Here is an 11860-nt window from a genome sequence, read left to right as displayed (position 1 = left end):
TGTTGTGATCGAACCCGGAGCTATCAGGACGTTTGCTCTCACACGATAGTCATACAAACAAACACACACGCACACAGTCACTCTCTAGCGTGCACTCTTGCTTGCTCCAGATTCCAGGAGATTGGATCTCATTTGCGGGCATCAGAGAGTCGCTATCAATATGCGGGAGAGAGTTGGGATGTTTGCATTATATGTATTCATTTATACAAAAAAATGACACAGAATTGATCTGCGAGGTAAGAGGGTAGCATCAGCTGTAAAATTGATTCCAAGAAGAGGGAAAAAATTAGTGCAAGATGACATACTAGTGATTCTGTTTTGCACTACTGGCATTTTGTAAAAGGAATAGTTCCATTTAGGGAAATACGTTTATTTGCTTTCTTAAGATATAAGATTCAATAATTAATTAATTATTATTATTATTTATTTGTGCGAACGGTAAATAGTGGGTTTATGTGGATTATGTAAGGGACTGTTTGTTTGCCGGGGGACTAAACTAACTGCATGTTGGCTTTAGCATAATGTAACTATAAGAATGATTGTGATCTTCTCATCCAACTCTCAGCAAGAAAGTGAAAAAGTAACTCCCAAAATGTTCCTTTACACACACATTGAACTCAGTGTGGTTCAGCTGTTTTCTTAAATTATTAAATCCTGAACTGTACTTGATGTGTTTTCCTTTTAACACAGTAAGAGGTCCTTAGTCTGAAATGGTAACATTACAGATCAATAAAAAAAGGAAGAAAACTGGATACTGAGGTGACTAAAACCTGTCATTAATCTGGACTACATTTACCATTTACCATGACACTTCCATGTGGGGAGTTAAAGCTGATCCAGTTCATGTATGGATTGGCAGCAGAAGGGACAGGGGGTTATTGTGGTGTCAGTCCCCTCAAATCCCAGAGGCCTAATTAAGCAGAGTGTTGAGTGTGGAAGCAGTTTATCGGAGTAAATTATTGAGCTACAATGATCTGTCTCATATCCATTGTCTCAGCAAGTCAAATAGGCTGTCAAGAAGTAATTAACTGTATTGAAATAATATCATAAAAACCAAGCAGGGGGATACTAATACTCATAATTTATTTTCTTTCTGTTTCAAAATACTGATTCATCTATTAAAACAACATAGAGCTCTCAAAGGGAGTCAGACTGCAGACCACATTCTTCTGTCTTACTCTCTCTCTCTCTCTCTCTCTCTCTCTCTCTCTCTCTCTCTCTCTCCCTGTTGTTTCCATGGAAACTTGCCAGTAGATGAAGAGGGTGAAGAGGAAGTGGAAGACAGACCAGGACAAGTGGGCCAGTCTGACCATGCATACTGCTTGGTCCTATGGGAGAACTGGGAAGCCTGCACAAAGAATTGACCAAACTGCCCAGACTTCTGTCAGAGGTTTTCATATTCTGCCTTTTAAACATTGAAGAATCCCAAATAAAACAAGTGCATTTAATAAATCTCTCTTTGAAATCACTAATATATTGCTTTCATATCTTGTCTTTGATACACCAGTTATTCATTGTCCAGCAGTTGTTTGATTAAGTATTACTGCCTTAGAGATGCTTCTGAGGCAAACACTGCAGTGCTTTAATAAGATATAAGATATGACATGTTTCATTACATTTGATGAACGTTAGTGAAACTCAAAGGTCCTTATTCGCCTGCACAAAATAAGTGTGTGGATGTGAGACTTTCCATTTGCTCCCACAGCAGCTTGTCAACAAGTGAAAGTCTGTCGCAACAGCCTGCGCATACGGGCCGAGTCTCCACTATCCACGCATGCAAAGGCAACTGCAAATTCGATTGTGTACAACAAGAACATTTTAATGCTTGGCAAGTGTATTTTGGCTGTATTGAAGCTCTGCAGTGTGTGAGACATAAATGCCCAAATGGCGAATGAAACAACAAGTCAGTGCTGTAGGCTGACTAAATGTGTTTATTTTAAATAGAATTCTGCAGTATTTTAAAAAATGTCGGCAGTAACACTGGTAAAGCACTTAGCCACACAGCCTCAAGAGAGAATGGTGACAAAAGGATTTCTGGCTGACACATTGTCAGTCTCCTCCTCGGTCATGCATTCCCACAGGAGGCCTCCATCTCATCAGTGGACTCTCTCACTGTCTTTGTTCACTTCAGCATCCAGCTTATTATGATAGTATACACATTCCTTCTGGTAAACCTACTTTTAGACAAGTTGTTGTTATATAGTAATGTACAGTAAAGGTTGGTAACTTCCACATTTCTGTTCATGCTGCAATTTTCATAAGAATGCTACTAAAGCCTTTTAGACCAAAATAATTCATATATAAAGGTTTATCCACAAAATCAAGTTTAGAGGAATACTTCAGCATTTTGGGAAATACACATATTCATGTTCCTGCTGAGCGTTAGATGAGAAGATTGGTGCCACTGTAATGTTTATATGGTAACTATGGGAAAGCAGCTTAGCATAGCTTAGCATAAACACTGGAAACGGGTGAGCTAGCGTAGCACAGTCCAAAGGTTACAAAATCCTAAAAAGAATCCCCAAACTATTCTTTTGTCCAGCACGTGCTAGAGTGGTTATAAGCACACACTTCAGAAGCATTACAATGTACATATGTTATGTATGTATGTATGTGTAATTTAAACCCATGAAGATTCTTGACATGAAATTAGATGGCTGTTGAGTATTGCTTTGTTTGTAATTCAAACATTAGATCAGTAATATATAATTCCAAAATGTTCTGTGTATGTATAAATGGCAGGTGCTAAGAGCAATATTTACACATTAGATGTAATTTCCCACCCAGGATTCTGTCTACACGTTATCTTCAAAGAAAAACCATGCTTTTCATTTTTTCCTCGCTCTGCCATGAAGCCATCTCTGTTTCCCTCTTCACCAGATTGCCTTTTTAATTCAAGAGCATAAAGCCTGCCAGCCTCTTACACACTTCAAACCAGACTGTGCGAAGGAATTGTAGGAGTGGATGGAGGGTCGGGGGGTGAAAAAGAATACAGAAAAAGATAGCAGATGCGAGAGAGCAGGAAAAAAGAGAGAAACAAGAAATGGATGGCAGTGTGGGCAGCAGCACAAGAGGAAAGAGGGGTGGGGTCTTAGAAGGATGCTATTCAGGCTGACTTTTTTATGGCCTCATTTGGCCCAGAAGTGGAATGCAGCATTAATATGGTAATATCCCCCCAGGCAATAGCAAGTGTTGAGGAGTGGAGGTCATCTACTGTGTATGCAGCCTGAAGCCTGCAGGAGCAGGTTGGAGATCCCCAGTGGAATGACTTGGAGGCTGTCTAAGAGGAAGCAAAGGTAATGGGAGTCAGGCTTCCCTAAAATCACATTTCCAGCTGACAAAGAGGATGGTCCTGGGTGGGGGAAGACTGAAGATGGTCTGCTAATGAAAGAAGGCTCAAGAGTGCTCACACACTTACACATACACACATATTACCGAGTAAATCTAGTACTACAGTACATGATCCACTTACTACTTAAGCTATCCCTCAAGTTCACACTAATGTTGGCAGAGCTGGTTTCCGGTTTAATGCACCTTTTAAATAAAATGAACTGCAAACTGCTAGAGACTTGTGTTCCTCTTAAAGATTTTAAAGCTTTATTAACTGATTATTTTTATGATTCTTGTGAATGTTTATAATAATTCCTTTTTTATTGTGTAGTTGTGTTGTTTCTGTCTGCTGATTGTGTTCTTTGCTTCTCAGGTCTCTCTTGAAAAAGAGATCTTAATCTCAGTGATAGTGCCTGATTAAAGACATATTAAGTAAAGTATTACATTTAAATCTTGGAAGCACCTGTGATAAAATAAATGATTGAATATTTGATATTTCATTCAACTTCTTGAAACTTAATAAAGAATACGGCTGACAATATTCTGTATTTCCTGGTTGTTGACAAAGCTCATGAAAGTAGTATTGTTGTAATGAAAGCATGAAACATCTTATTTCTCTGTGTCATGGAGCTCTATTGGTGTCCAAATATGATTAAAAACACACCAGTCAGCCAGACCGTTGGGTGACATGTTACATGAACAGTTTTGCTACTGGATATTGATAGTGCACTGGAATGTACTGAGCATATACTGTATCAGTTCCCATTAGTTCCCAACATATCCACAGTTTATTACTGCATTTACATTTTTTTTCTTCTCCCAATTGGATTGACTCATCAGTACCTATCACCCATCTCTGCCTAGGTTTGCAGAGGTATTCATATGTATCTTTGCAGAAGCATGATGCACCTTAAAACTGTTGATTTTCTTTCAATCAACTGACCAGTTCATCCACTCAAGGGTGAAATCTTCAGTCAGATATTGGGTGTAAGGGGTTTTAGGCTTATCATGGACTTTTAAAATAAAAATGCCCTGAAAGCTCTGATGGAGCTCAGTATTGATGTTTCTGCAAAATCCCAGAGACATTCAGTGACACCTGAAAAAACATTATAATAAAACATGAATCTAAGATGTTTCAGAGTCACATTAATAGCTGCATTTTGATAGACATTTCAGTAGATTATGTTACAGATACTGAATACTCAAGAAGTAAAATAAGCAAAATAAATGTAAATTTGACTTGACTTAACCAGACTTAACTTGATTGCCTGTATTACATACATGGCCTGTATGCATCTGGTTATGTGCAACAACATATTACTCCCACTCCTCATGTCGCTCCACGTTAAGTGTTAGTCTGTTACATTAAAACACCAGGAGCAGAAATATTCTAAGTTTGGCTCGAAACATTCAGGGCTGAAGCAGTGGTGGCCCTCTAAACCTACAGAACAGGTTCAGAGGGATGTAACCCTATGTCCCCTGCAGCGATTACACACCTGGATCCACTTTTTAGTTACATCTAAATACATGAGAGTTCAAAGAAGAAATGTTATTGGATTCAACTTAAACATGACTCAAAGGACTGTTTTATGGTGTTTTGTGAGTTGGTGTTATTTCTCAGACTGGTGTGGATAACTGGTAATAGTAGTATTAGTTGTATTAGTAGTATTAGTAGTAGTAGTAGTAGTAATAGTAGTAGGAGTAGTAGTATGAGTTTTGCAGCTTCTTTGTGGTTATTGGAGATCCTCCAGATATTCTCCATCATCTTGCATTCACAGTCCAATCAGCCTCTGAGAGGTTTTTCACTGGCAATTTGCCTGTGAAAGGTTGGTTTATCTATTATCACATCATTTACAGGTTTTTCACATTGAACCTATGTGGAGTTACTCATAATGACTCACTTCAATCGTATAGTAAATAGGCCTATGACTACTTACTGTACAGAAATGAGATGCTGTAGGTTTCATCTGATTTCACAGCAAGCCTACTTAATTGTCAGACTGTTAGATTTCAAAAGACAGATGACTGCTCCTCATCTACAGAACACATTGATGGCTGATAAGATATTTACAGACAATCCTACATGGATTATCTTTGAGAATAATTTAGAAGCAGCTGAATGTGAAGCCAGTTCAATTAATGTTGCAAGGAAGATTGACTGGATCAATGATAACCACTGAAATTACATCGGCAAAATGAGGAACTGCCTCCAAAAACTAAAACTGCTGACCTTTTCATACAACTAACAATCAAGGAGAGAGAATGGCCCACTGCATCACTGTAAAGGTTTACAGTCACACAACTGTGCCCACATCGATTTGAGACTTTCAGTAAATGGAAAGTGAACCTCATGTTCAGTTCCTAATCTTAATACAGTACAATCCACCTATACGTATATTTATATTCTTCAGTTTTAACAAACAATTTGCTAACTGTACTGCACCTACCCCCCTCATCCATCTCCTCCTCGCTCTCTCTCTCTCTCTCTCTCTCTCCACCTGTAAAGGGGAAATCCCTTGCATGTGTTCACCAGTCCCATCACCTCCCAGGAGCCCCATCCTGCATCCTCATCAAACATTCATCCTCTCTCTTTGTCTCTGAGAGATCATTACTGCCAGGCCTATGATTGGTCTGAACACAGTGATGGATGTACGGTGCTTTTGTTTCAGAAGGCTGCATGAGGTTTTTATTGTATCTTTGCATTATTCATCATCACACCGGCACACAGTTAAAAGAAAGCATCTTAAAGCAACACCATTTTTGGGGGGAAATCATTAGAAGTGCTGTTCTCTGACTCATTATTAATATTTGTGGGGGAATTAAAGTTATATTATCTTCAATCTGATTATATGAGATCTAGCATTCAGTTTTTCTCTGTTTTACAATAGAAAGTTTTTTATTCATTAAAAAACAATATTGCAAAGCAATAGTGTTTTTAGATAGCTGCTTCAATTTTTCTTAATTTTGTTCTTGCCTGCAATATCAAAGTTTTATTTATACTGAATCGTGATATTTGTTGAGGTGAGGAACACCACCGATGGAATTTCCATCTTTATTGCACAAGGCCACTGTGTTTTCTTCTCTGTTTAATTTTTCCTCTGACATTTTATGATTTTTACTCCACTATCTAACTTTACTCAAATAAATTCAGAAACATTGACGTTGCTATTGACTTGATTAAGAGACTCTCATAAGCAAGTACTTAGGTGTATTCTATAAAGCACATAGACAACTTAGTTTTAAGTTCAGTAAGTAAGTATTTCTGTGTAACAATATCAAATTGACAAGAGACAGGTTAAAGTCAATTTGATCAACATTGATCTGGCAACATAAATAAACAATCCCACACCTGAAGCTGAAGACTGAACACAGAATGGTTTAATAGGTTTAATATTTGAATGCTTCCAAACTGGGGTCAGGAAATATACTGGTTACAAGATGATTGCCAAGATTGGAATGAACATTTTTATACCTTATTCATAAATTTTATTTTAAGTTTGATTCTTGTTTTCATTCATTTTGCTATCACTTCTTTATTGTGACATCAGGGTCCCAAAAGAAATCTTAAAATGAAACAATGTGAGTGGGGAAAAGCACTTATTGAGCTGCTAACAACTTAAAGCCAAAATATAGGTCGTTAGAAGATATTTCTTGATATGACAGCATCACAAGCCAAACAGCCATGGTTCATCCACAGCTGTGAACATTTTTTCATTAACTGTTTCTACACAGCCACATACATGACTGAATAATTATTTATTTATATGTTTAGAAAGAGTTTTAAGTAGAAGGAAGCTCATCATTACTCCCGATTGAAATTATTGACGTAGCTGACCGAATACTCACCTTGGAACTTCTCAGATGTACACGAGGACAATAAAAGTGAGTCATTTCCGCTCAGTGCAGCAGTTAATTTAAATCTTAGAGTCATGTACACATCATTAATTAATTTGAAGCTTCCCTGTGCATTCACTTGAGCAAATCTATGCTTAAATCGTTCTACTTGAGTACAAATCTATCGAAAGCGCAGCTACTTTTCTCAGTTTGATGTGTTATTTAACCACAATTTTATCAAGACTGCATCATCAGTGAATGGGAGGCATACTTTGCAGTAATGTAGTTGAGATGAAATTCAATTTGTGGTCATACTAACAGAACGAAATGTGATAACCTCCTTAAAATGTACACATTTAAAAACATTTGCACTCATTCTGTCTGAAACTGCATCTCAAATTAAGACCAGGGCTGCTTTCTGTTATTTCAGGGTCACTTAACCATCACCTTGCACAGAAGATGCTCACCATACAAAGAATACACAGAATACAAATAAGCATTTAAATACACACATTTACAATAGTGCAGAGGCACATTTAAATATTTAATTTAACAAATGTTATAGGCATCAGGTGTGCAGTATAGACCAGGGTTTAGATACTGGCAGACATCCAAGCGATTTAGTTCACATGCATGCGTGAGTGTCTGCATGTGTGAGTGTCTGCATGTGTGTGTCTGAGTCCATGACCATAAAGAAGAGGAAGCTATTAAGCTTTCATTTCTGATGACTTGAGTGACCCATCATCATCTCAGAGTTTAATCACTAATAGCTGGGAGCTGATACAACCCAGGTATATTGTAAGAGGTCTGAGTGACGAAGAGCCAACAAGGCAGATGTCTCTTGATATAAAGCCACGATGCAGCAAGCAGGCTGGATAAAGTTTAGTCATGCTCTGTTAGATGTTAGAGTGTGTTCAAACATCCAAATATTAATACTAATGTTTATGTACATATGAGTAATAGACAGCCTGTGTGTAGATTACTGTTATCAGCAGCAGCTATTTAAAGAAACAGTTGTAATAATGGGAGCAGCTGTACTAGGAAGAGATCAGGCAGTTGGGTTATGTGTTTGCACATGAACATATTTTAGAGAGAGGCTTTGCTGCATTGTTTCTCTTACAGCTTAGGAGCTGTTACTGCATAGTTTGTTCCAAAACTCTGACTCTGGCTGTCCAGGAAACCCAGAGTAATTAGAGTTCCCCATTCTCATGTAAGACTGTAAGTGAATCAAGTCAAAAGTAACAGGTGAAAGAGAAACACATAAAACAGAGCTGTGCATGCACCATAGGGCAGACAGCCTCGCAACCCTCACAACTCCAGCTCCTTTTTTGTTCCAGGATTCAGATGATGGCAGTGGAGCATGGTCTTCTTCAGTCAGCCAGGACCTGAATAATTTACAGTAATCAACATCTTCAGTGGTGACTGCTGGGCTCGCCATCATTCCAGATTATTTGAGGGGGATTTACTAATATGCCTCATTCCTTTATGTAACAAAATTCAGTGTCTGGCACACTAATGATCAACTGAAGAGTTTACTTATATTAAAATATGGTTTCTATTTAAGTCTGTGTGTTGGCTGAACTGATTACTCTGTATTCTGAGCGTTGTCTTTATGTGCTGAACATGCAGCACAGATGCCTCTGGGACTGAGGGAAGCATCCATAGTACATTTTGCTCCCCTTAATGACTTTGTCCAGTATTAACCAAGCTGCCTCTAAATATTTGTGCCTTGGGGTATTCATTCATATTCTTTGCATGTTTAAAAATGTATTATAAACTCCTGATTATATGATAATGGAAGGATTACACAGACTCCATCATAGAATATCCCCATAGTATCCCCATGTTCTCATGTTCATTTACAACAGTAAGATGTTAATCTGCACTGGTGCATGTATCTGTAGATTCTCAGATTATTAAAACCTTCATTTTGATTAAAAGGGGAAATACATTAATGATAGATAACGCATTTCTGAGCATTCTGGGGTCGGAGAAGGTAGGAAACCAAACGAAAATGAACATGAACCATCTTTGTTGAGATCATCCTCTTCCTGTCCAACACCCTGTGGCACACAAACTAATTCTCAAGTTTTTTTACTTTTTAATCGACCTTCCTCGACAATGTTTCGCACTTTTGATCAAAGTGCCTCTCCAAATGAGCTAGATGAGGAGATATGGCGGTTGTTTTGTGCTGCAGCGCCTGTTTAGTATAGTTTCTCAGCAGCCGTGCACATGTGGAAGCTTGTGCATCAAGTAGACATGGCTGTAGCCACTGGCGAATAACATGGAGGCAAAAAATGCCCATCATTAACAATATAATGGAAATATAACACTTAAGCCAGAAAGTGACGCACTTATTAATTTCTTCACTTATTTAAAATAGATGTGTTATATTTTAAACGTCATAAATACGGCAATTCCCATTACGATGCAAACAGTACATATTTCTTAATTCGCCAACAAATTCAAACCTGAGTGAACTGACTTTAGTTTAGCATCTATGCAAAACAGATCGTAGAAGTTCACAAAAATCTCACCTTCAGGCACTCAACGCACAGAAGACAAAAACAAAAAAAATCACACGTACACTGCATCTCTTACCTGTGCGGGGTTCCTCAGTTTCCAGCGCTGCCGTGCGATGAATGGACTGTGTTAACACAACGCATATCCTTTGCAGCAGTATGAGTTTTTAAGCCGAAAAACCAGCATCGCTGTGAACTACAGTAGAGCTGGACGGATGAATGAATGGCGGAGGCGAGTGTCGCTGCCTGAAGTTTGAACCGCAGTTGAGCGGCGCGCCAGGAGCTGCCCGTGGTGCTGAAAAAAAAGCTCCAAACACACGCCGAGCCACTGAACTCCTTCTGTCTGCTGCTCAAAAAAGTCAACAATCATACAAACGCGGAGGATACTACAGAAAACAAGCCACAGACGCGTACGTCATAGTCTTGATGAGAAAAAGACGCTTCACTCTGTCGAGCATCAAGTGTGGAAGAGAAACATAAAAGAAGACAAATCTAGCAAAAAGGGATGTTTATGAGTCTGCTTTAGAATGCAAGAAATCTGATAAGACATCAACTTTAAATTCTACCTGTTACTCTAGTAGCTCTACCTAAAAAATCTGAACTAAAAATGTTTTTTTTGAAAGATATCAGCTAAGAAACGCGCTTGCTGCAGATGAGCGCACCAAGCTGGAAGAGCCTGAACTCTCAGAAGATTAAGACATTTGAACCGTAAACACTCCACGCAAGAACAGTCCTGAAGATAGTCTGCCTCATCGCAACCGTGTGTTAAATGAGCATTATGTAATTCACAGTCTTGTAGAAACGACTAAATGATTTCTTTCCGCTGCTTTGAAAGATGTTGGGTTGCATTTGAATCGCAATGGGGAGAAGCTTTGAGAGTCGCCCCCTCTATTTGTTCGGTCAGGATGGGGTTATATCAAAAATAACGATTCCTTGGAGACTTCTTATTGTCAGTGGTCTACATTTCTATTTGAGATCCGCAAACAAGTTGTGACACGGCTCGGGAGAGTGTGAGGTCAGTCCCAGATGGCACTAATGCGCGCAGGTGATGTGCCTTTCAGAGGGATGTACTGCGACCCTTTTCTCTCTCCTGCCAAAAGCAGCTTCAGACACGCAATGGTCGGCATCTAAATGTGTATGTTGAGACATCTCCCTCTCTTCCTCCACTTGCAATTTAATGAGATTAATAATTAACATCACGGGAAGGCAATAATCTCCGCACCCTCAAAGCTGCATGACACCCCAGTGGGTTTCACAGTTAATTAAATCAGTTGTTGACCCAGTGTGTCATCGCAGTCTCTTCCAGACTGATTTTCATTTTTTGCCTTTGGACAAAGGTCGGCGTGCCAGGATTAAAAGTGCAAGTGCAACAGACATGTGGTGAGGGCATCTGTCCCTGCAGACTGACCACACCTCTGTAGACACAAGCTACCAATCTCAGAGTGTGATCAGTAAACAAAATGTTACCCACAGACCATCAGATGGAATATTTTAAAGCTGTCTAAAGCAGTCATTTCTCCCATTAATGAACAACTAGGGATATATGTTGGTAGATGTTCCTGTTAATTGTTCTTAGATGGACAACATAGGTTATGATGTTATCTTCCATAATGTACTAATATTAATGTGACATGTTGAGTAGACAAATAGAGGACAAATTAAAGTGTCTTAATAAGGCGTTCCCTCACCACAAGCTGTGAGAACAGACCCAATGCGACTTGTAATGGATTTTCCAAACTTCTCTGAAACTACTGAAGGAATGGAAAGGATTCTTCCAAAAGATATTCCACCATTTGATGTGTTGATGATGGTAGTGGAGAGTGAGCTGTCTAAAATGTAGGCCCAAATTCTCCCATAGGTGTCCCCCTTGATTTATTGCTTTGCACAGAAGCATCACATAGTATCATGTTTTTTCTATAACAAGCCAAACACCAGCCCAGAAGAGGAGAGTGTTAGGTGTGCTACCATGGCTCCTGTGGTGTTAAATTGGTAAGAAAACATGTATACTTATAGGTCATGATGCTCATTAAGAATCATTGGCTAAAGAACACACGTCCATCAAATATCAATGGTCTGCTTGAACATATTCTTCCTCCTCTCTGTACACAGAGCTGATTAAATATATTGTGACACAAATGCCATACCTCTCAATCAAACACTGACCTGATCAATGC

This window comes from Scomber japonicus, chromosome 3, assembly GCF_027409825.1.
Source record: "Scomber japonicus isolate fScoJap1 chromosome 3, fScoJap1.pri, whole genome shotgun sequence".
In the NCBI taxonomy this organism is placed as follows: Eukaryota; Metazoa; Chordata; class Actinopteri; order Scombriformes; family Scombridae; genus Scomber; species Scomber japonicus.
Note: the sequence above shows the minus strand (reverse complement) of the source record.